General features: G+C 36.3%; 1 protein-coding gene across 3 annotated transcripts in view; it reads left to right on the forward strand.

Annotated features, from left to right (window-relative positions):
* The first annotated feature begins 17746 nt into the window (after positions 1-17746).
* LOC129251389 (epidermal growth factor receptor kinase substrate 8) overlaps positions 17747-23900 on the forward strand; it is a 144024-nt gene continuing 137870 nt past the window's right edge. Inside the window, exon 1 of one of the 3 annotated variants that reach the window (XM_054890785.1) lies at positions 17747-17962. The gene's annotated coding sequence lies outside the window, so the exon portion shown is untranslated. Of the gene's footprint in view, positions 17963-19355; positions 19650-23900 lie in introns of those variants that run through there. The other 2 variants (XM_054890786.1, XM_054890787.1) reach the window with 2 other exon arrangements.

The following is a 23900-nucleotide window of genomic DNA, read 5'->3' on the forward strand; positions in this document are numbered from 1 at the left end:
TAAGCCGCCGAACTTTCTGGTAGAATTTTTGGGCGTTGTTCCTATTGGCCAGTATCTCAAGGTCACCACACTCACGTATTTCAGCCTCTCGGTTCTTCTTTCGAATAATACGTCTCTCTTCCTTTCTTAGCTCTGGCACTGCATATAGGAGGAAATATTTTCTGAATGAAACTAGTGGGAAGTATTCCCAGGAGCTTTCTATTTTTTGTAATAATTTAATTTATCATTTTAACTCATAATTAAAACTTAATTTATTTATTAATTATATTGGTTGCTGTCAAAAAGTTCTTTAAACGTAAAATTTGATTGCAGTACTTCATCAGAAATAAGTTGTACATATCTTTGGTTCTCAGAATTAAACTACGGAAGTGATGAATATGTTTCTGTGCGGCCGAGAACCGGGCGTTGAACTATATGATCTTGGGACATAAGTCGGCATGAAATTAATTTTATTGCCACCAAAATTTATACCGCTACAATAGCTTAGGCAGTCCCATTGTCCATGCATGGGTGCTTCGTCAATAATTCGCTTGGCGGATGTTTTTTGTTCTCCATCCAACTTTCGATAAATCATAGCCCATGCTTCATCAAAAACATCTGCGTCCACTCTAGTTTGGTTGTTATTTGAACTTTCTGAGTGTTGAACAGCTTTTTGAAGAAACTCACTTTCACTTTTCTAACTTCCGTTTCTTGGAAGGTGTCGGCTAAAAAGAAAAGACAAAATTATTATATTTTAACAATATATACAGCTGAATTTGAGAAAAATTTGAACTTCCCCAACAGAAATGACGCGCTTGATGGGAAGCAAGTCAATATGAACCTTCTAAATCTGGATCTTATTTTTTCAATTATAAAAAGAGGTTTAGCATTATAATGATGAGGAAGTAAACGCAAATTATGAGTTCATAGCAGATGAAGTAGTCACAAATGCCCAGGCCTCCGATGCTGGTGTTTTCGGGCAGTCGAAAATCAAACAACTTTAAAGAAAACTTTTTGAAGAAAATTTAAATTTGCCAAAACGCGACGAAATATCAAATACTGAAGAAATCTTTATATATGTGTTTGTAGGTGATGACGCTTTTCCTCTTGAAGTCATATAGCCGAAATAATTTAACCATAGAGTTACAAATTTTTAATTATCGCCTGTGAAGAGCTCGGCGAACTTTGGAATTCTGGCGAATCGTTATAGAATTCTGTTCACAAATACCAGCGTATGTCCAAAAAAGGCTGCATTAATACCAACTGTTTATTGTTACCTACGCCATTTTTTGAAGCAGAAAAACCATCAGTATACATGAGAACTGAAAATGTGTTTAATATGATAATGATTATTTAACGAATCTACAGCTATTTAAATATGGAAATGTCGCAGGTAACGCGAAAGAAATTCACAAAAAATTTTGCGCCTATTCCTACAATATCGTCGGTGCTGTAACTTGGCAAAATAAATTTTTGTTAATTTTATATATAAATACATATTCATACACAGATTAATAAAAGTAATTTGTTTTTTTTTTTAACAAAATTTTAAGATATATATCTAATATATTTACTCCTTCGATTTCAATGGATTCTTCAAATGGTGTTGTGGAATCATTTAGAATTTCCTGGTCAGTTAAAAATTCTAGATTTTTGAAATACCATAAATGTGGCACATATATGTTCTCGATTCTGAGACCAGATCTTTCACTTTCCCGAATTTTTCCTTTAGCCCATGTACTTTCCTTTTACTGACTCTATAGTTGCATCAATTTCTATCTCTTTGTAATTTGTCAGCAAATTCTCCAAATTTCCCCACTCGGTTTTTGAATAATTCACTTTTTATTTGGCATAATAAAAGCTCATTTTTGAAACACTATAAATTCGTCCAAACATTTTTAATTAGCACTTCTCATTTTTCCGGTTGGCACCACGTGGGCGCCGACTGGGCAATGGGCACCACTGTTTGTTGCGCATGATAGGGTATACCTACATATACCGATTGCAATGCAAACAGTAATGCCTAGCTAAGGGCAATGTATGATCATCCCTCTCCCCTTGCGGTGAAATACTACACAAGTTTTTCCCAAAACGAGGCTAGGGGGTAGTACAGAGGCAGCGCTCGGCTGAAAGCGAAGCAAAGCTACACACAAGGCGAAAGGGCAAAGACGTTACTGTAAGGCAAAACGTAAAGCATAACATGAACAGCAACGACGAAAAGCCGACAACGTCTGAAGCAGCGGCAGCGGCCAATGAGATAGCCAAAAAGCATTTAACTGTGGCACTCACTGACCGTAGTAACCCGCTGGGATAGATGTCGCAAGAGAGATGGAATATAGTGGAGATGAAACTGCTTGAAGCTCTCTTCGCTATAATGGACGCAGACCCAAACACCCCGATGCCAACCGTTGATGGTGCCTGGTGGTTCAGCGTTGTCAAAATCATCAAATGTAAGGTCGATCCCTCCCTCAAATGGGTCAAGGAAGTGGTGAAGAAGCTTCAAGGCCTACGGGTGCCGATCTGGAGATAGTAGAACGCAGCTGCATACCGTCGATACCAAAAGCGAAAGTGTTGATAGCTCACGTGGTAAATCCAAAGCATGCACTTCGACTTCTTCAGTTTCAAAATAAGGATTCTGTACGCTTGGTTCGGGAAAATGGCGTGGCGTCAAAATGAATCGTGTTGGGATGAATATAACGATTTGCGAAGAACATACAAACAAGAGGTGCCTATGGCCAAAAGAGAGTCATGGAAAGACTTCTGCGGCAGTATTGAAGGCACAAACGAAGCGGCTAGGCTCAGGAAATTGTTATCAAAAAATCCGACCACGCCCAAATTAATACGCAAGCTAAACGGAGACTGGACTAACAACTGTGAAGAAGCACTTAAGGATGTTTTCAATACACATTTTCTAGGATGTAAGGACTACTTGGGTCATGAAGTTATAAGCGACAACGCAGTATTCAACGCCGGCCTTCTTGGGTACCAAAACCATGCCTCGGTAGAAGGGCTTGCGTGCATCAATGAGGAGTTAGAATATGCCGACAGCATGGCCTGGCAGGGTGGCCCATGTCGGATAGGCTAATTCTGAGGTGCCAGACTGGTAGTGCCAAAAGGACCAGTCGCAAAAGGTCCCCTTCGACGTCCGGACAAGGTGGTTTGTATTAAGGGCTCTGCGGACGAGTGACCAATTCCTTCCGAGCATACTCGTGAGACCGAAGACAAAAGAGAATTGAAATACCGGACTCCGGGAAAGATTTTCTTCGACTTGGACGAAGGCAGACTCTTGGTCTCAAGTCAAGGGTCCTTAACTACTGTTCAGGATCGCGCCAGACATAGCACGCCTGAATCGCAAGCAGATTTAAAGCCAAAAGCGGCTGCAACTAGAGCGCAGGAAAGTTCTAAAAACAGTACACCTGAAGTAGCTGTAGCCTCTAAATCCAAAACAGCATTGCAGGCGGCCTCCAGCGCAGTGGCGCCTAGATGGCCCCAGAAAAAGAACAGATCAATGGTCATGATCATGAAGTAACGGTACCTCAAGGCTGTCTACATGTTGGACAGAATAGCCAAGAACACAGCAGCCGGCACCGTACATGAGCGATACCAAATCGACAAGCAAAGGCACGCGGCGGTGATCGAGGAGTACAAGAAGTTTTCGGAACGTACAACAGCGCCAACTGCTAACGCAGGCAGCCAAACACAAAAAAAAAATCGCTCTCAGAACGAAAGCGGTAATGCCCATCTCAAGAGGCCCAAAAAGGGCTGTCCAAGGCGGACAACAAAATGCTTACCTAGGTTTTAATTACAGCACTTCAGATATAACGGCAGTAAAGATAGAAGAAGCCGGCATTTTGCTTCATTTTCATAACCTTCTGTACATAAGTAGTTGCCAATAGAATGATTGTAATATTTACTATATCAAGTATCCCACGCTTTTAACTCTAATTTGAATTATTCTATTTGTATCTTAATTTTTGTTATAGTTCTGTTCTGAGGTAGTTGACTATGACTGATCGTTCGATTTGCTATTACTTCATCATATATATTATATATATTTTTTATTTTCCACTTTTTAGTTCGATTAGCAAAAAAGCGTGTTTTTTAGTTTTTTTAACTATTTTTTATTTTTACTATATGTAGGTGTTTACGAGTAATATACTATTACACAACCGCACACTAAAAACTAACCTCAATGGTGGTGTGGAAACTAAAAATTCCCAATTTTTGTTTAAAAAAATACCCTATTCATGTTTCTACCGGTGTGGCAATATTGGCAAATGTTATAAAAAATGCACATTTTTCAGCGCTCTCACGAGAAAAAGAGTTTCCCATTTAGTCATCTATGCTGTGTGTTCCGAGTCGATCAGATTTTTAGAAGCCAGAGAAAATTAAGCTCAAAGATTCCGTTACATTCATTCATACATACAACCCGAGCTAATAAAAGTGTGTTAATTATTCTATTTGTATCTTAATTTTTGTTATAATTTTGTTCTGAGGTAGTTGACTATGACTGATCGTTCGATTTGCTATTACTTCATTATAGGTATCTTTGTCATTAAAATTTATTTTCTACTTTTTAGTTCGATTAGCAATAAAAGCGTGTTTTTTTATTTTTTTTAATCTATTTTTTATTTTCTAATATACTTTTTAGTTAGATTAGCAAAAAAGCGTGTTTTTTAGTTTACTTAAACGATTTTTTTTTATTATGAATGAAAATTATTGTTATCATTGCAGTCAGTGAATAAATGATTCGATATATTCGTGTTATATTTAATTCCTTTCTTATCGACTGTGAGACTAGAGCTATGCAGTTATCGGCCGTGATAAAGAAGTAATCGGGATGAAGAACTTATATCGTGGAGGGAGTCTGAGAAACTGATTTACAAGAATAAATAAAGATTTTTCATTTTACAACCAAATTCACCTTACTTTTTGCCCACAGTAAAAAAAAGAAAATATTAATCCTGGCAATCCTAATAAGGATAATGGAAAAATTTTATCAAATTATTGCATTGTCATCGGTCCTTGATAGGTGTGCAAAATTTCAAGTCGATCAGATTTTTAGAAGCCAGTGAAAATTAAGCTCAAAGATTCCGTTACATACATACATGCATACATACATACATGCATACATACATACATACATACATACAACCCGACCTAATAAAAGTGTGTTAAAAACATAACCAAACTTAGTGCCTGTACGAAAAAAACTTGTGTTTCTTTTATTTACTGCTTCCTTTGACATTAAGACATTAAGTAATTAATATTAAAATATTTATATGGAAATGTTGTTGTAGCATCAATTACAATTTTGGTATAACAAATCTCCACCATTGTAAATGTAATTATTATTGAAAATAAATATTTACCACACGGTTCTCTAATAGTTTTGTTTATAAGTTTGTTTGTTTCAAAAAAATATTCTAATAATTCCTAAAAGTAAATTCCTTATTAAGAAAAATCTTTTGTGTAAGTTGAATTAATGACACATACTTAGTCTTGCCATAAATTTTGTGTCAAATTTTACAATGCATACGGCGAGAAGAAAAAAGGTCTGTTATTTTCGCTTTTGTTCGTATTCATTTACTACTCGTAAATTATACTCAGTTTCGTGGGAAATTTCTATTGTTAACAACGGAGTGGAAAGCTAAAGAAAATTGCATTGCAGTGATTGCATTACATACATAAGTGTGGTAAAACTGCAAGTGAGTTTTACGAATTGCTGAAAAAACTTAACCCTAGAACACACACCCAGAAAATACCACGTAAACACACACCCGGGATACGTTTGTACCCGGGACCTTATTTTGCGGTTTTTTTAATGCTTATTCAACCGATTTCTATGATTTTTTTTTTTAAATGTATATTTTAATATATAACAAGTACTTTGTCTTTTGTTTCATTCGAATATTCCTACTGGTTCCAGCGATATGGGCAAATAAAGTCAGGACATGCAACAGTGGATTTTTGTTTTTGTTGTTGTCCTGATAAATGCAAACCAAAATACATAATATTATTTATAATAATATACTTGTAGAGTAACAACGAATACACATTTTGGTTTTTATTTCATTGAAATATTCTACCTGGTTCAAAAGATATGTGCAAAAAGGTCGCGCAAGGTATGGGTACGTAGGTAGCAAATACACTGGTATAACTGGTTTTTGTATTTTATATGCAGCTGCAAGGGTTGTTTTCACACGAGGTGTTGTTATAAATGATATTTTCATTATTGTTTTGGTGCTCAAAAGTGTAAGAAGTGAAAATATAAGTGAAAATAAATATAACTGAAACTATAAATAACTGGATACGAAATGACTTCAAGAAGAAACGAATATTTATCAAGTGCAGCATATAGAAGGTAAAAAATGTAAAATAAGCAACAATGTAAACATATACTAATTTTTTTTATTATGCAGGCTAACTGAGGAACAACGAGAATCATATATACAATCTTTATTTGATGAAATTTGTGACGATGACGCTCCCAATAATTTTGACTCAGAAGACGAAGAAGAAATTCAATTCAATGACATTGAAATTGCTGATGACGATGCTGAAGTTTCGCAAAGTGCTGCAGAAGTATTACCTGATTATGCGGACTATGAGAATGATGAAGAAGACGATGAAGAAGAAGAAGTAGAAGAAAATAATGAATTACCTGCTAGTGGCGGAAAATTTGTTGCACGTGATGGTACTGAGTGGATGAAAAAACCAAATGTAAGTCGTCAGGTACTCAGACAAAATATTATAAGAGAACGTTCTGGACCAGCTAGATGCACTGAAATGTTGTCAATAGAGCAAACATTCAAATGTTTCATGAACGTTGAAATGGCTGATATAATTATGCGCCACACAAAAAAGTAGCAAAAGAAACTTATAATGCTTACAACAATGCGCATCCAAACACAACTCCTAAGTCATGGACGCCTGTGTCAATAACAGAGCTGTATGCATTTTTTGGCATACTTATTATGACTGGTGCGAACCATAGCAATGGAGAACATGTTCGAGATTTATGGAGCGTCAAAAACTATCCTTTATATCGCGCCACAATGGGAGTCAACCGTTTCTGTTCGATATTGCGGTTCCTAAGATTTGACGATAAAAACACTCGTGCAACACGCCTACTAACTGATAAAGCAGCACCGATCAGTGAGTTGTGGACGATGATGAACAATAATCTTGCTGCACATTACAAGCGCAGCTCTTGCTTGACGATTGATGAACAATTATTTCCTTACCGTGGACGCACACGGTTTACGCAGTACATACCGTCAAAACCTGCTAAATATGGTGTCAAGGTTTGGTGGATTTGGGATGCCACAAATGCATATCCACTGCATGGACAAATATATACTGGCCAAGCAGAAACTGGTAGGGAAACGAACCAAGGCGAACGAGTGGTGAAGGATTTGTCTGCCGAATACCAAGGAAGTGGCCGAAACATTACAATGGACAATTTTTTTACGACCTTGCCAGTTGCAGAACTGCTTCTCACCTGGATACTCACGATCGTTGGAACTTTGCGCAAAAACAAATCATATATTCCTCAAGAAATGAAGCAGAACAAAAACAGGACAATTGGTTCAACGTCATTTGGCTTCAAAAATAATGTGACAATGTGCTCTTATGTTCCCAAAAAAAATAAAGCACTAATTTTGCTTTCGACCATGCATAATGATGCTGAAATAGCTGACAGTGGGAAACCTGAAATAATTGAATATTATAATCGTACCAAAGGTGGTGTTGATCGAATGGACCAAATGTTTGCGGAATATCCAACACAAAGACAAACAAAACGATGGCCACTAGCGATGTTCTTCAACATGTTGGACATTACAGCTCTTGCAGCCTACATTGTCTACGATTTGAATAACCCTATGTTGCCTTGGCGAACAAACAACAAGCGTAAGCAGATCCTGCGCAGCTTGGATGAAGCATTGTGTATGCCCATTATTGAAGCCAGAGCCATAAATCGTCAAGTGACGCGAAATTTTTCGACTAAAATTGCTATTAAAGCATATTTCAACCGACCGCTGGAATCAATGGTGTCAACAGCAGCAACAACATCTGCCGCAGCGCGCACGCCAAAACCTGCGTCCGGATCTTGCTATTTATGTTACGCACAAGAGGAAAAACGCCGTAGAAAAACCAGAAAGCTGTGCGCCAAATGTAAGAAGCCAATGTGTCTTGAACATTCGGTCACATCAACAAATTGCTCTATTTGCCATGATTTTCCTTAGATATAAGATGCATTTTTATAATTTTTATAATAAAAGTCAATAATATAATGTGTGAAATGAATATTTTTAATTTTTCAAATAAAATAATAATATAAAAAATGTTTTTTTTTTTATTATGAGGATTTTTACTATTGGGGTACAAACGTATCCCGGGTGTGTGTTTACGTATATAATGTGTTTGGAAGGCTGTAGCTCCTGAACCAATGGTCCGATCTGGAGGTATAGAGGTATAGCGGTTCAAAAGTTACAACACTTCAAAGTTGAAGTGGATACATTTGTACCCGAGTGTGTGTTCTAGGGTTAATATTTCAAAAATGTTGGTTTACCGCACGACCAATCGTTTTTCCAAATCGCCTGAAGTGAAAGACTGTTAAAGAAGTGGTCGTCCTCGCGTGGTTCAAACCAGTGCAACCATATAAACCGTTCGAGAAACAATTCGCAGAAACCTCCTTAGAAAGCAGAAAATCATGTCCAGGGAAATGAATGTATCGACATGGATCTGTCAAGACTAATTAGAGATGATCTGGACATGAAAGTCTTCCGTCGCTCAACTGGTCATCTTTACACAACGCGCTTGAAGAAAATTAGGCTCGAAAAATTCAAGCAGCTTCTTCAGTGACACGTGGCCAACGGCCATGCAAATATTCTTTTCATAGATGAGAAAATTTTCATTATTGAAGGAGTGTTTAATAAGCAAAACGAAAAAATCTATGCTAAAACTTCTAAAGACGCAAGAACTATTGTTTCAAGTGTTCAGCGTGGGCACCATCCAGCCTCCGTAATAATTTTGTTTGGAGTGTCTTGTAAAGACGTTACATCTCTTCATTCTGCGAAAAAGGGGTTAAGACCGGGGCAAAAATGTACCTGGGGGATGTCTTAGAGGGCGTGGTGTAAATCAGTTGAGCAGTACTCTCTTCAATGGAGAGCGTTGTACCTGCCAGCAAGATCCCACTTCGCAAAAGAATATTCGTGGTTTCATAGCCGCTGAAGATTGACCGGCTGGAAGTCCAGATCAGAATCCATTGGACTACAGTTTGTGGTCAGAATTCAAGAACATGGCCTCTCGAAGGCCTCACAGAAATTTGAAGAGTCTCAAACAATCTTTGATTCGAGCAGCGAAGTTAATATCCATGGAAACCGTGCGTGCTGCAATAGCTGAATGGTCTAGCATTTTAAGGCTTGTGTAAAAGCAAATGGTGACCATTTCGGATGAAAATTATTATTTTTTTTTATATTTACATAATTATTGTAGAATATTGTAAAAGATGTAGAGACGATGAAGATGGCCTCTCGAAGGCCTCACAGAAATTTGAAGAGTCTCAAACAATCTTTGATTCGAGCAGCGAAGTCAATATCCATGGAAACCGTGCGTGCTGCAATAGCTGAATGGTCTATCATTTTAAGGCTTGTGTAAAAGCAAATGGTGACCATTTCGAATGAAAATTATTATATATATTATTTTTTTTTATATTTACATAATTATTGTAGAATATTGTAAAAGATGTAGAGACGATGAAGAGGAAGAAACAATTTAGCACTTCCTTTGCAATTATCCAGCCTTAGCTAAAATCTGAGCAGGTTGTCTAGGTAAGCACCGGGCCTAACGCAAAAATGTCACCAGTAGTTTTTGCATTCACCCCTTTTTCTGTTTGTCTTAACCTTAAAAAGAGAGCTGTTTTTGAAGTGAAACTTCTTTAGCGGCGGTCTGATATTTGAGCGAGAATGGAGAGTGAATTGGAAAAAATGTAACGTTTAGAGATTTCGTTACGCGAGAGAGAAAAAAAGATACAACATAGAGAGAAGGAGAAAGAGAGCTATACATGTTCTATACCTAAGACATAGGCTTCGTTGTAAGACACAGCATACAGATATATAACATAGAGAGAAAGAGAAGCAGAGCTATACATATTATACATAAGTTAAGGCTATCCGCGGCTTCCTTTTGTGCGGTCCTAGTCCAGAGTCTAACTTGCTTGAAGGGGGAATAGTTTAGAAAGCATCGTACGAGCAAGAGAGAGAGAGCCACGTATTCATTGAATACTAGGCACTAGAAGAAAATAAAGTATGACGCGCATGCGCGCGAGTACGTACAGCTCTGCCACCATACGACAGTGGAGCAAGGGAGAGCGATATATACACTCAGTACGAAGCAATAGAATAGGATAGCTACATTATCGCGCATGCGCGTATTATAAAGCGTTTTACAGTAAGAGCTCTTCAACTTTTTTTTTTTTTGAATAAAACACAAACGGTTAGACTTTTTTAACTAATTTTTTTTGCATGACCACCGCGTGCACGTTTTACGAAGTCCAATCGTTGAACCCAATTTTCGACCACTCTTTTGCATAAATCGGCCGAAATTCCAGCAATTTCGCGTTCAATATTGGTTCTGAGCTCACAAATCGTCGCCGGCTTGTTACTGTAGACCAATGACTTCACATAACCCCAAAGAAAATAGTCTAAAGGCGTCTAATCACACGAGCGCGGCGGCCATTCGACCAGCCCATTTCTGGAAATAATGCGCTCATCGAACTGACTCTTCAACAAATCAATTGTAGCGTGTGCTGTGTGGCTTGTGGACCTGTCCTGTTGAAACCACATGTCGTCTAAGTCCATACCATTCAATTGCGGCCAAAAATAATCGTTTATCATGTCGCGGTATCGATTTCCATTCACAGTAACGTGGCGATCGTTCTCGTCAACGAAAAAATATGGGCCAATTACGCCGCCGGCATGTAAACCGCACCAAACAGTGATTTTTTCGGGATGCAACGGTGCCTCATGAATCACGTGTGGATTGCTTTCTGCCCAGTAACGCATATTTTGCTTGTTGACAAAGCCATTGAGCCAAAAGTGAGCTTCATCACTGAAGATGATTTTTTGGAAAATTTATAAATTTTCATACAAAATTTGCACGATTATTTTCATAAAAAATTTGCACGATTATTTTCATAAAAAATTTGCACGATTTGCAATCGTTGCTCAAGTGTGTAGCGTTCCATGATGAAATGTATGCTAATGAAGTTTACAAATGACAAGCAAAAAATAAAAAATATTGCTTCGTTCGCCCTCCCTATCGGAAAAAAGTTGAAGCGCACCTATTGAAAAACGCTTTAGATGTACGCGTCAGACGCTATATATTATTGAAACAGCACGTGTGTATACTTGATATGTATATCATTGTATTTTGTTGTGATTATTTACGTTATTTACATCTGTATTCTGTGATTATTTGATAATATCCTTGAACCGCTATAATGTAAGTATATTTAAATTATTAAAATATTATTATAAATAATATTTCTAAGCCTATATTGGGCTGAAAAAATAAAAATACTTGATTTACGCCACGTGTTTCATCACAGATAACTATAACGCATAACTTCCATCAGTACGTGAGAGAGGCATTACTTCCGTGCAATCAAGAAATATATCTATACATCGCTGTAATACATGTAAGTAATATACAGTATATTCTGTTTTTATGCGGTTTTGAAATAGGGCGGTTTTTTTTTTTTAATTAAAAAATGGATGTCGACCTATGGGGAATTGTACATATAAGCAAGATTCTAAACCAGCTAAGCAAAAACTCATCACACAATATATCAAAAATGCTAACCTTACAAGTATGGAACCGCCTGCATCACCATCCAGATCAGACGTGTACATTTCCTCATGTGACGGAAGTGATTTTACGCCAAATCCTAAACGAATGCGCAACATGTGGGTATTGTCTGATTCTATTTCTGACGATGTAAATTTATTTTTCGATTCTGACGTTTCTTAAAAAAAGATATAATTTTCAAAAATACAATTTTTTGTTTATGCGATTTTATTTAATTATTTCAGATTCATGCGGTCTATGGAACGTATCTATAGTTATAATATGGGACTAGCACCCTTTTTTTATGCGATTTTATTACATTATTTCAGATTTATGCGGTTCTTAGCACTTTTGAAACGTATCTATAGTTTTACTATAGAACTGGTAGCTTTTTTTATGCTGTTTCTTGCGGAACGTATGTACCGCATAAAAACAGAATCTACTGAATACCAATTAATATATATATCGCAAAGCTGTTTAAATGTTCAAGTGAAATTGAGAGCGCGAACGCACACTGACGCATGTAATAATGTGTGCATACGCACTCGGCGTGCACGCGCCGACATACACACTTATGTGCGTCAGTGAGCATTTACATTTTATACCTGAACCTTAGCATTACATTATGACTGCCGAATCCACTTGAAATTATTATAACATTCAAAAATGCTATTTTCGAAAAAAATTCTCACCACATACAATATATAGGGTTGTTCAATAGGTGCGCTTCAACTTTTTTCCGATAGGGAGGGCGAACGACGCAATATTTTTTATTTTTCGCTTGTCATTTGTAAACTTCATTAGTATACATTACATCATGGAACGCTACACACTTGAGCAACGATTGCAAATCGTGCAAATTTTTTATGAAAATAATCGTTCTGTTGCTGCTACTTTAAGAGCATTACGGCCATTTTACGGTCCATTTAATAAGTCGTCCCGTTTTGGGGTTATGTGAAGTCATTGGTCTACAGTAACAAGCCGGCGACGATTTGTGAGCCCAGAGCCAATATTGAACGCGAAATTGCTGGAATTTCGGCCGATTTATGCAAAAGAGTGGTCGAAAATTGGGTTCAACGATTGGACTTTGTAAAACGTGCACGCGGTGGTCACGCAAAAGATATCGAATTTCATACTTAAATGCATATGTTCAAACTCGATAATAAAAAAAAAAATTAGTTAAAAAAGTCAAAACCGTTTGTGTTTTATTCAAAAAAGTTGAAACGCTCTTACTGAAAAACCCTTTGTTATCAAAAAACAAGTATGCTTTACATGAATTTTTCTATTTCACAGATTTCACCATGCCAAAAAAAAGTGACGAACGTTCACGAGGTACCGAAGGAGAAAAAATAAAAAAAATAGCCAAAACGGGAGCAGAGGGGATTCGCGCATACCGAGCGCGCATAAGGGCCCTCGGGAATGTAGCCGCGGCTGCATATATAAGCAATTTTGCTGTCCTCAGTCAACGGAGTAGCCAGAGTGATCAGGAAGCAGGGAATATTCATCGAGAATTTGTTGTTCGAGTTGATGTTCATCAACCAGATTTGCCATCGCTTTCGGATGCTCCATCAACGAGCAGTAATGCACAAGTTCTGCGTGGCACATCAATGTTGGGGAGACGTGGCAAAACTCCGAAAACATCAGCAGAACGTGTTCGTGCTTATAGAGAACGGCAAAAGGCTGCCAACCGGCAGCACGTTGATGACATTTCTGTACTAGGTGAACCATATCAACAAGTAATCAACACGGCAACAGCCACCGCAAGTCAAGAATGCGCAGGGCGAAGTCGAACATATCGAAATTTTTTCGAACCAGTATGCACTCCCGGATCTTCAACCAGTGTACAATTTAACAATGCGACATCTCCCTTGCCATCGATTCATCATAATCCAAGGACCAACATCAACCGTATACCGACATCAACAGTTAATGATAATGCGAATGACATTCAAAATGAACATTCAAGAAGTTTCACTTCTACCACGTGTACGATGCTGCGCATGATTTTTTTTTTTCTTTTTCGATTTCCTGATTTTCGAGAGTTATTATACTAAGAGTGGTCCTACTTTTGATGATTCAAAACAATGACAACAATAGATGATTTGAACTTCGAATCGGTCGCACATTGATCGTATTCGCCATATTTCACTTCGACCGACTACGGGCTGTTCGCAAACCTAAAAACAATGCTTGCCGGTAAAAAATTTCGCTCGAATGAAGAGGTTATCGCTGAGGCGTACTTTGAGGCAAAAGATAAGTCGTTCTACAAATGTGATATTGAAATGTTAGACCGGCACTGGAATATTTGCATTGTTCTTGATGAATTAAGCTAATTTTGTTAGGCCCGAGACTTTTCAGCCCATATGTTATGTACATATGTTCCTTCAAAAACGATACAATAAGTACATTTTTTAATTAACCAAATCCAACCGTGCTTTAAAATTTCAACGTAATTTTTAGGTCGCGCGTAGTGGGATAACAAGTGTTGTACAAGGTAGTGCAAAATTAATGATCTATATTAAATAAAAAGTAATAATTTGAGTGATGGAAATATTTATTTCACCTCCATGCGCTCTATTGCTTGCCTGCTTGTATACTGCAGCTGTGTCGTTCCCAAGTGTCAAATAAGGCTGATGTGCGACGTAAATTTTCGGATAGAATGATTCATTTTGCGCCGCCTTGCATAAATAACTCGGGAAAGCAAAAAATAGTTGTTAATTCAAACTATGTTATAATGAAATACCTACAGAATCTGTTAATAATTCGAATAAAACAGATTGTTCGAGTTTCAATTTGAATTTTTGTATGTTTTTACTTATATTGCAGAATATCCATTAAGATTTTAAGATACTTGCCTTAACCAGCAGCGTTTTCTTTAATTAAATAAAAGGCAAGTTACAGTTTTTGTGAATTTCCTCTGTCGCTTATAACAGGAGGCGCTAAAGTAATCCTCCTATCAGAAAATGCTATACATTTTGCGATTGGCCCCTAATGTCAGTTCTGTTTTGACATTTGTGTAGTAAACACATGCGAAATACACTTTAATAAACAATATTACGCTACACTTCTCCAGAACGCGGAATATTGCTGACTATTTATTTGACCAATAATCGGTCGGTGACTTTGGCACAACGTAAATTTCGTCGCAGATTTCCTCGCCGTCCAACGCCTACTGGTGAAACACTGCGACGTTTAGCCGCTCGCCTCGAAGAGACTGGCACAACACGAGATGCTACCAGGCGTGGCAGACCCCGGAGTAGCCGTTCTGCAGAGAATATTGCTGCTGTAGCTGAGGATGTCATAGATGCGTCGTCGACATCGACCAGACGACGTGCCACGCAAATGGGTATCAGTCGACGGTCTTTACAGCGAATTTTGGTATAAGATTTGAAGATGTTTCCGTACAAAGTCCAGACGGTGCATCAGCTGTTAGCTGCTAACCGCCAATCGCGTCTAACATACGCTCAAGCCATCCTTAATCACCACCAAGAGGAAGATGATTTTTCATCAAAAATAATCATGAGTGAAGAGGCCCATTTCCATCTTAGTGGGTACGTAAATAAGCAAAATTTACACTTCTGGGCACTGAAAATCCGCGTGTAGCCCACGAAGAGCCATTACACCCACTCAAAGTCACTGTATGGTGTGCTGTTTTCGCTGGAGGAGTCATCGGACCTTTTTTCTTCGAAGACGTCGCGGGCCAAACGGTTACTGTGAATGGTGAGCGCAATGATCAACTAGTTCTTTTTGCCGCAACTTAATGAATTGGGATTGGAAAACATGTGGTTCCAACAGGGCGGTGCAACGGCACACACTGCACGTGCCACAGCCGATATGCTGAAGGATGCATTGCCCGGGCACCTACATAATCCGCCGTTTTGGCGATTTGCACTGGCCAGCAAGATCGCCTGGTTTCACCGCTCTAGACTTCTTTTGTGGGGCTTTTTAAAGTCGCGGGTTTATGTCAACAAGCCTCAGACTCTTGCAGCTCTTAAAGACAATATCCGTCAATAATGTGAGGACCTATCACCGGAAGTTTTGGCCAAAGTGATGGAAAATGCCATAAAAAGGGCTCAAATGGCAATCAACTGTGCCGGCGGCCATTTACATGACATCATATTCTCGACTTGATGTAAAAAAAATTACAAGACCAAATAAAAATAATCCATAAGAAGAATCAAAGTTTTTCATTTTTTTTTTTAAATTACAGACAAACAACATCGCAAGGTTACTTTTGCGCCACCTTGTACATGGTGTTTGCAAGTGCTTTGTTTAAAGTTCGCATTCTGAAATTCGCTCTCGTATTCTTGCTCTAGCAAAATGATATTGAATACCTGGACAAATGATAGTCATGCACCAACTCATTCGGCTACGGCGGCCGCCGTTAATTAAGTATTCATGCCTGTAAGAAAAAATAAAATGTAATTATTCATACCTGTGAGAGAAATAATTGCTATTTCCATGTTAATTGGCGTGCCATCTACCGGCACATTTGCGCTGTCTTGGTTTTTCCAACCAAGCGCATTTGCTCAAGCATTTGGGACAAGTTGTTTTATTAAATCTAAATAGCTGCTTAGCTACTGGCTGACATAAACTAAACTAGAGTTTTCCGCTTTAAGGCACTACTAAAAAATTATAAAAAGATTTTATATGAATGTTACAAACGTTCGCTACAAATTCTTGCTCATTTTTTGTTTGAATTTCTCCGGTAAAATTGACTCTTTGCGGTTGATGTCACCACAGTTGCGGCATTCACAAGTCGTCGTAAAAGTCGGTGCCGCCAAAGGAAAGTTTCAACGAATTCTGTGTTTTCTAACATCCATATATTTGCTTTAAATCACTAAGGAACAAATAATAAATAAGCTAAATTTGCTCCGACTAGCTGGGACTCTCATCTCAATCGCGCGCTTGAATTTTGAATTATCATCAAGCGCATGAAAACGAAAATGGCAATGTAAACAAACTCGCAAATTTCGTCACATTCGGCATCTGTTTTCTGTACATTTTTGGATTTTGCCAAAGTGTCATAATCTTTTATAATTCCTTCATGACTGGCAAGCAATACTTTTAGCAAAGCTGGAATTGCTCATCTTAAATAAAAAATTTAAGGACATAACTGCAGCGTGTAAATGAACAGTAAAATAGAACCACGATTGCAAAGAAAAATTAAGTTCTAACAATATGGTAAAATTTTGCAAACAAATTTCAAATGGTGCTTGTAACTTGGGCATGGTTTTGTATCGAATATTTTTGTATCAAATTAAAACCTCGTGATCTAAGTAGATTTGAGAAAAACGTGTTTAAACTTTATAATATTGATTTCATTGTTATAAATCATTTTGAATTTATTATAATTAATAAACGCTTCAAAGCGGTTTATTGAAAATAGTTGGCTTAAATATACGAGTACATGCATCTACACAACCGAATTAGCTATATGGGGTAAACCAACTCCATAATTTTTTTTTTTAAATAGTTTAAAATTATCTAATAAAGCTACTTCGCTTATTATATGACGCATTCATGACTGAAGAGGATTGTGATGCACAAGAACGTATGATTTTTACCGTTGTTCCCTTGATATTCTTAATTTAAAGAGTAGTATACACATATTATATATTTTTTAAGCAGTTATCCAAAATTGAGTCCGAATCTTGCCGAAAAGGGCCAATATATATGTAGTTAGTTTGTTTAATGAAATTGCTTCGGTGATGATTATTCTTTAAGACAGAGCTTAAACCTTTTTTTACAGGTGCCTTCCTTACCTTGCTGCTCAGATTCTGACAGCCGACGTAGCCGACTCTCTTTCATGGCGTTACTACTGAATCGAACTTTGCACGATTCATGGGAGTCACCGTCAAACTAAATTAATAACAAGTTAACTGCTCACAGCTAAAACACGTTAGTACAGTAGGTTTTGTGGGGCGAAATAACGTGGCTAGTGAATCGCGCGTCCGCTATTTTTATAATATTATTTCATTGTTTTTGTTTCTAGTCTTTATAAATTTTTGTGGAAGTTATTGTTAAATTTTTTTATATATCGACCTATACATATGCATGTGTTTTTGCACTAACGGATGAGGTGGACAAAACGCAAAAAGTCCGTGTAAACGTACGTTCATGTTTATATGTGAGTGTAAGAATATAATAAAAATATATATATTATATAATTGTACATCAAAATGAATATTAAAAATATGGACTTGTCTGGCTATGCGGCTTGGCGGTGTGGCACGGCACTCTGTTGTGTATATATAAACATATGGTGCATATATCTCCAAAGTTTTTGAAAATTTAAGGGTAAATAATAAAATCTAATTTGCTTCCATTTTTTTAAAGCTGATAAAGTCAAAAAGAATAAACCACTTACAATATTATTTTTAAATAAATAAATGTACGTGCACACTGCACTACACCTACTGTTAAACATTTAGAAAATGAAATGTTTGCAACTGGTCCATAAATAACTATAAATAAACGGTAAACAATGGTTAAATTGGGTTTGCGTTACACTTTTGGCCTAAATACCTAACAACTTACATGTCTGTCACAATGGGTCCGTTGCGTCCGTTGTGGCAATGCATTTCACTGACGTGGCGTGCAAAATGTACCGTGGTGCCACAATGAAAGTATTGTCGCACATAAACGAAAAAAAAAATGTTCTTCTTGTGGAAGCAAATATTATATTTCGTTGTGTATAAACAGATTTTTGTTGGTTGTGAAAAGTATATATTAATCCTTAATGAAGCGAAAGAGGGTTTTAATAGAATTTGTGGTATTCGTAGACGGTGGGTGCAACAATAACTTCGAGATCGGGACGCCCATTCATATTTCAGAAAGTTAAGCCTAGCCTTTTCTCTACTTTTTCACCGAAATAATAAGAGTGCTTTTGAATTGACTTAATTAATTTAAATTCCATTTATTCGCTCCATTTAATTTGAAATAATAAAAACGTCATCGATACAAAATTGTTCTTTACAGTTGGCATTTGCGCCGCACTTGCCGTACAGCAAAAGTAGAAAGTGGCCAATTTTTGTACACTCTGGCATGGCGTACGGCACGTATCTGGTGCCTGCGACTCAAATACACATAATAAATTTTGCTGTCAGTAAAATTCGTTGCCACAACCGACGAAACGGGCCCAATGTGACGGGCCTATTACTCCTATAGAACAAATGTACATATTTATATACATACATTGGTATGCCAAATTATGTATGCATGTTCGTATGCGTATGTATGCGTTAATATGAAAATACCTGAATATGAAAACGTAGACGTAAAAATATCAACATACTTTGGTTGAATAGCAAATATTTTTAAGTAAATTAATAAATATGAGTGAAATTTCAGTTATGTAATATAACAACTCCCTTATAAAAGAAATTGCCGTATAACAAACAAAAAGTAATGAAAGCGGGACATGAAACCGTTTAAATGCCAAAGCAGTGATATCATTCAACATGGATATGTAGAATGAGTATAAGTATTATATGTATGTACGTACTTACTTACATGCATGTATTCTTATGCTAGATGTAACCTTTGTTTCTAACAAAACTTAACTACATAAGCTAGACCTACATACATACATATGTAGGTAGATGGGTAGATAAGATACAAAAGGCGCTTGTATGAACGAGTGATGGCACATATTATCGAATAGTGTAATTCAATATAGAAGCGTTTACTAAGTAAATATAAAATGAAGGAAGTGAATTTCAAAATAAGGCTTCATTAAACTTTCGTTAGTTTTCTTAAAAACCTCCCAGTGATTTATGAAAGACCTACATATATATGCATGTATGTATGCTGATGTAAGTGAATACCAAATAGGCTCCGTACAAAGTGCTTAAGGAATTTTACATTTCTATATTACTTGTAATGTATTAAGATTGTATATAGATATGAATTATGATGAATGGCGTGGTCATGCAATTAATAAAGTATTGTAAGCTTAGTGATATGTTTCTTTGTTTTTTTTTTCTTTCTGAAATCAAATTAAAGAACTCTAAAACCTCAACATCATTTTGCACAGTCGTATGAGTTTCGCCATACCAGATTTGGCATTTTCCTTTTATAGTTAAGCTAACAATAGAGAATATCGTGCAAATACCCTAAAGCTAATTTCATATTTCATATTTACATATATACTCTGCGTTCCTAGTAATACGTTCACATATGTATAAGTAGATCTACTTTATCGTGCTTAACTCCCAATCCGTAATTCAAAAAAGAGATTTCTCATCCGAAATTTCTCTTCCAAAATCTGAGATTATAAAATATTCCTCCTTTTTGACATACAACCTTGTGTTTTCTGTGTAATAGATCATTATTTTTACGAGTGTAAAGAAAAAGTCAAAATAAAAACTAAATAAAATGGAGGCCGGCAAAGAAAACAGGTTTGCAGACAAAATTCTAATAAAATGTTTGTTAGGTATTATTAACTATGCACTCATACTCGTATAACAGAAAAAAAGAGGTTGTCTGTAAAGTCGGTTTACTGACGATAGTTTAACGTGATAACGTCATAAGAAAATACTAATTGAATGGTTGCATTTTTCAAAAGAAAATTTTAATTTTATTTGTTTGATAGATATTTTGTATGGATATAGAGAATGAGTTAACATTAACATAACATAATATACTTTAACATACAATAACATAACATAACATAACATAACATAACATAACATAACATAACATAACATAACATAACATAACATAACATAACATAACATAACATAACATAACATAACATAACATAACATAACATAACATAACATAACATAACATAACATAACATAACATAACATAACATAACATAACATAACATAGCATAACATAACATAACATAACATAACATAACATAACATAACATAACATAACATAACATAACATAACATAACATAACATAACATAATCACGTCAAAAAATAATAATAACATTAAAACAACAGGTATTATTAACAAACTTGGTTTTATTTTAAATTCTTCAAGTAAATCAAATTAATAATCTATACTAATATTATAAGGAGGAAAACTTTGTTTGTTTGTTTGTTCGTTTGTTTGTTTGTTTGTAACGAATAGGCTCAAAAACTACTGGACCGATTTTAAAAATTCTTTCACCATTCGAAAACTACATTATCCACGAGTAACATGCATTACATTTTATTTTGGAAAAAAATAGGGTTCCGTAAGATATTTGGATTTTTCGGACACAAACTGAAAAAAATCTTATATATAAAATAAAGTCAACTTTTTGTGTGTGTTCGCTAACCGGCCGTGTCTGCACCAAATTAAACCAAACTTACACACATTGTTAAGAAGGTATTGAAGATGGTTTCCGTATAGTTTGGATACCTATTGATGACTAGGATCTCGAAATATATGCCAACACGTGGACCCGCCGTGTCTTTGCACCGAATTAAACCAAACTTATGCACATTGTTAAGTAAGTATTGAAAATGGGTTTCGTAAAGTTTGGTTGTAATTCGGAGCAGTGGCAACGGGTACAGCGTTCTTTTGAGCAATGTCGCTTACTTTTTTAACGCTTGGGGCGGAACTGAACTGTCAAATTGACAGTGTGAGTTACAATGTGCCAATATTTCTTTCTGATTTGGAAACGTAAGTGCAACATGTAAAAATTGTTTGTGAATTTTTTTGGAGTGGATTTTGGAACAGTGAATAATTTCTTACGACATTTGAGAATTTAATGTGAAATCCGAAGGAAATTATGTGTTCGTGGAAAAAACAATTTTTTTCGTTTTTTTTTTTTTTTTGAAAAATATAAATGGATAATGGTTAAAAAAGCTGAAATGCTTAATAAAACATATAAATTGAAACGAAAAATTCATGGATGATCAGGAAAAAAGACTATTGTTTATTCATATGCGTTGATTTGAAATTTAAAAATAATCTTCTTTTTTCCTGATTTTCAATTTATATTTTATATTTACTCAAAAACAAATAGAAAAACAAAAAATATTGTTTATGCCAAAGCGCTTGAATAAAGAAATAAATAATATGAAAACCATATATTTTCTGTTCTAAACCATATCTATTCTATTTTAGTGTGCCCAGCGAAGGGGGCCGGGTTTGCTAGTAATCAATAAGAAGGCATATGCAAATACAAATACGTGAATTTATATATGTACATATGCGCATATACATACACATATACGCTCACTTAAGTAGGAGAGAGCGCTTTCGCTTGCAGTTCATTCAAGGTAACGGCAATGAGCAAGGTAACGGCAATGAGCAAGGTAACACTAATGAGCAAGGTAACGACACATTTTTTCGTGCGTGCAGCCTGTTAAATCGAATTATAAGACGTTATCACGTCAAAAAAGCACGTATCTATAAACGTGTCCTCTTATTACTTATTATAAAATGTTATATTGAATTTCGAATGCGTATTGCTGCCATAATTTTACGTTTACGGATTTCCTGAAACTGTTTCTTATTAGCCGCCAATTGCGCAATTTAGCTATTAGCTCTTCCTTCTCCTTGTATTTTCTTCATATCGTAAGTAATAATTAAACAAACCAAAAACACCAAAATATTTCACCCAAATAATTTCTATGAAGAAAAACCTTTCACAACAGTATTGACAGCTGATTGGCAATTTTGCAGGTAATCTGCCATATGTGAACGGGTAGATTAATTTTGTGGATTTATTGGTAATTAATGCATATGTGAACGTACTTTAAGTTAAGAAGATTTTTTTAAAATAAGATTAACAACATTTTTTCCCCAAAATCGATTATTCGGAATTCCCCATTCCGTTTAGTACACTGTTTTGGCCGGACTAAATGCCTACAGTAAACACTTATAATATGATATTTCTGACTTCTGCCACGAGATGAACAGTCGTCAATTTAAATTTCGTTCATAAATTTGTACATACAGATCTAACTATGGCCGAAAATTCCACATTGAATGTGTTGAGACGTTTTATAGGCCTGCGGCCCAAGTCGGCATGCTGACACAAGGCCTCTTCTTTTCGCCAAGCGTTAGCAAGTGGATGAGTAGTTGAAGCAACTGGTATACATGAATATATGTAGCTGCCTTAAATTACACGTGTTTGTAAGATAGTGAGTTATACTACATAGTTTAATGAGGTTTAACCGTACTTGCTAGCGGCGAATCTTCCTTGATAATTTTGTTGTTGCTTTCGCATGCAAATTTTTCGTCAATGAATCGAGCATAGAGGTAGCGAGCGTGGAAGTGGCAAACAGAAGAGGCCTACAGTATCAGTCGCATCCGATGAAGAAGCGAGCTTGGTTAAATATAACCGGTGAGGTAGCTTTTGAGCAATTTGAAGTTAAACTTAACCAATCGGTTTAAGAAATTTCTAATACATTTCGGGGTGCCCAAAAGCTTTCCTACCCCAGACGGATATCGCAACCTATTTGTATGTATTTATGGTGACCAGATAAGAACAATACGAAAAAAATTTAAATAAAAAAAGGACGGCGTTAAATATCAAATCGATCCCGTATTTATTTTAAATCTACACTCATGCCTTTGTATATGGAATAGCAAGTTATTTAAATGACTGTCTCTTTGGAAGCATCAAATATTTGTGGAGGCATTGGTGAAAGGTATTTTTTTGGCCAAATTTGTATTTACAACTAAGCCCGAATTCCGACAACAGTATGTTCAAATCTCGGTGAAACACCAAAATAAAGAAAACGTTTTTTCTAATAGCGGTCGCCCCTCGGCAGGCAATGGCAAAGCTCCGAGTGTATTTCTGCCATGAAAAAGTTCTTCATAAAAAAAATATCTGCCGTTCGGAGTCGGCTTGAAACTGTCGGTCTCTTCATTTGTGGAAAAACATCAAGACGCACACCACAAATAGGAGAAGGAGCTCGGCATTTTGTAAGGCATTTGAATGTGAATTTCTATATTCCTTTGACAAACCAAATTTTATTCCATTTACATTGTATTCATCTTAACATATCTACGTACAGTATTTAGGGATAAATATATAAATGATCGAATGCCATGATTCTCTCAGTCGCAGCGGCGCTGAACAGTTTCAAATATTGTGAAGCACCAAAAAAC

Source organism: Anastrepha obliqua, unplaced genomic scaffold (genome assembly GCF_027943255.1).
Source record: "Anastrepha obliqua isolate idAnaObli1 unplaced genomic scaffold, idAnaObli1_1.0 ptg000012l, whole genome shotgun sequence".
NCBI classification, from domain to species: Eukaryota; Metazoa; Arthropoda; class Insecta; order Diptera; family Tephritidae; genus Anastrepha; species Anastrepha obliqua.